Raw genomic sequence first — 2,806 nt, 5'->3', positions numbered from 1 at the left:
TAGTAATAAAGCTTAATACTATTAGAATAATATTTATTAGGCAGAAAATTCGGATAAAGAAAGTAGTTCCGGTTTAGTTATATAATATTATTTTAAGGAATCCGATTTCTAAGACTTTTATTAGATATTTAAATAATAGTATCTAGTTACTAAAGATTAATAATTAAAGTCTTATTATATCTAGAAGCGAATTAGTAATATTAAAAAATAATAAAATCCGGAAGTTATATAGTAAAGGCTATAGCCTTTTATATATAATCTCTAGTAAAATAGTAAATAATAATACTAATTCCTATACTTTACTTAATAATCTAATTATTTTACTAGATTTCTTAAATAATAGCTATTCTAAATAATACTAGAATATTATATAATATCTTATAATATTCTCTAAACTAGAAGAAATATCTAGGGCCGAGTTTTAAAAGTTAAATAAAAAAGCTTTAAATTATAATATAAGAAATTAATTATTATAAAAAGTTATATTTAAAATATACCTATTTTAATTTATTATTAATAATTAAAAATAAAGAGAAATTATTATTAAAGAGCTATATAATAAAATTAGATATACTAGAAAAGAAAGTATTTTTTACTTAATAGCTAGCTATTATTACTAGAAAGATTACTATAATTATATATAGAAATATATTAATACCTATAAAGTTTATTAGTATAAAAGTAAAAGAAAATAAGAAGAAGCTCTATATCTAATAAAAGCTATACTTCTTTTCTATTACCTTAGAATTAATATAATTAAATTACTAGACTATAAAAAATATAACTTATTAGTTATTACTAGAGATAACTTCTCAGGATAAGTTAAAGCTAGACCTTTAAAGAACCTAACTAGTAAGAAGATTACTAAGTTTATTTAGGAAGAAATTATTTATAAATATAGTTTATTTAGATAGCTTAAAATAAATAGTAAATCAGAATTTAAAAAAGTAGTAATTCAGGAATTTAATAAATTAGGAATTAATAGAATTATTATTTTAGCTTATAATTTTAAAGGAAATAATATAATTAAAAGAAGATATTAACTAATTATTTAAGTATTTATAATATTTATAATAGGTAAAAAGAAGCCTTAGATAGATTTATTATTATATATTTTATTTACTAATTAAATTACTATATATAAATTAACTAGATTTATTCTTTTTTATATAGTTTATAATAGAGAAGTAATACTACTTATAGAAATATGCTTTCTAATCTAAAGAATACTTAAATAGAATAAAGTTTATAATAGAGAAATACTTCTAGAAATATATATAAAATAAATATAGATAAGAAATAAAGATATTAAAGAAGCTAGAATAAAAAAAGATAAAAGATACTAAGAAAGAAAAAAGTAATTTAATATTATTTATTAGATTTATTTAAAGCCTATTTCCGAAAAAAATCTAGTTCTTATATATAATATTAAATTAATAAATTAAGATAAGTTAAGAAATATAAAGCTATTATATTACTAGCTTAGCCTATATAAAATAAGATATATAGATTAACTAAAAGAATATTATATACTAAAAGAACTTAATAGTACTATATTCTAAAGAATATATATTAAGAATTAACTTAAGTAATTTATTAAAAGAAATAAATTCTGGTATTTCCCTAAAAATAAAGTTAATAATAAATATATACCTATAAATAAATATTTTAAAATAAATATAGAACTAGAAAAAGAAGTAGTTATAGAATACTATAAATAAAATAATACTTAGAAAATTAAGAAAGCTACTAGTATTATTATATATATTCTAGAATTACTAGAATTAGAGAAAATAAAATATATTTCTTTTATAGAGAATTAGAAGAAAGTATCTAATAATAGAAGCTTTTCTTAACCTAAAATAAAGCTTATTATTTTTAATTTTTTATATATCTTTTATTTTTTATTTTTAACTAATATTTATAATTTTTAGAAAATATTATTATTAGACTATTATTCTAGAAATTAGATAAGCTTTACTATTACTTATTTCTTACTATTATCTAATTACTACTATTAGATAGTATTCTTAATATATGAAATTCTATTACTAAATTTTAGGAATTAAATATAAAGAATTTCTTTTAATATAAAAATAAATAAAGAATTAAGAAGTTATCTTATAGACTCTTAATTCCGAACTATAATAATAAATAATAATTATATTTAGAATTAGGAAAAGAAAAGAAAAAGAAATATAGCCTTTTATATATATCTTACTAAAATAGGAACTTTTTAGAAACTTTATTTGCTTTTTTAACTAGCTATTCTTATGGCTTATACTAGTCTAAAGCTTAACTATAATATTTATAGATTTCGACTTTAACTTAAACTATTATTATAAGTTTCCTTATAATATCTAAATAAACTTCCTAATTAGGAGTTATATATAGACGAAATAGCTAAACTAGAAGCCCTATAAAAGGAAAGAGAAACCTTATTAAACCTAATAGTTATTTCCGAAAGTATTTAATAATATATAATTCTAGAAATCTATTAGATATTAGATAAACTAGATCTATTTATTTAAAGCCTACTTTATATTAGAAAACCCACTTCCTCTTTAATATAACTATAGCTACTCTTAAAACTTATACTAAGGCTTAGTTAGTATATTATATATTCCTACTTTTATATAAAGAGAACTTTTCCTATATAGAACTTATTTCCTAATTAAGATATTATTTTATTACTAGAAACTAATTACTTTTTTAAAAAGCTAATATAATTTACTAATTCTTATTATTAATCTATTTCTTATTATTAAATATTATCTAAATAATTCCTATATTCTTAATACTAATT

This window comes from Hyaloscypha bicolor (genome assembly GCF_002865645.1).
Source record: "Hyaloscypha bicolor E unplaced genomic scaffold K444scaffold_37, whole genome shotgun sequence".
NCBI classification, from domain to species: domain Eukaryota; kingdom Fungi; phylum Ascomycota; class Leotiomycetes; order Helotiales; family Hyaloscyphaceae; genus Hyaloscypha; species Hyaloscypha bicolor.
The sequence above is the reverse complement of the archived record's forward strand: the minus strand, read 5'-3'. Positions refer to the sequence as shown.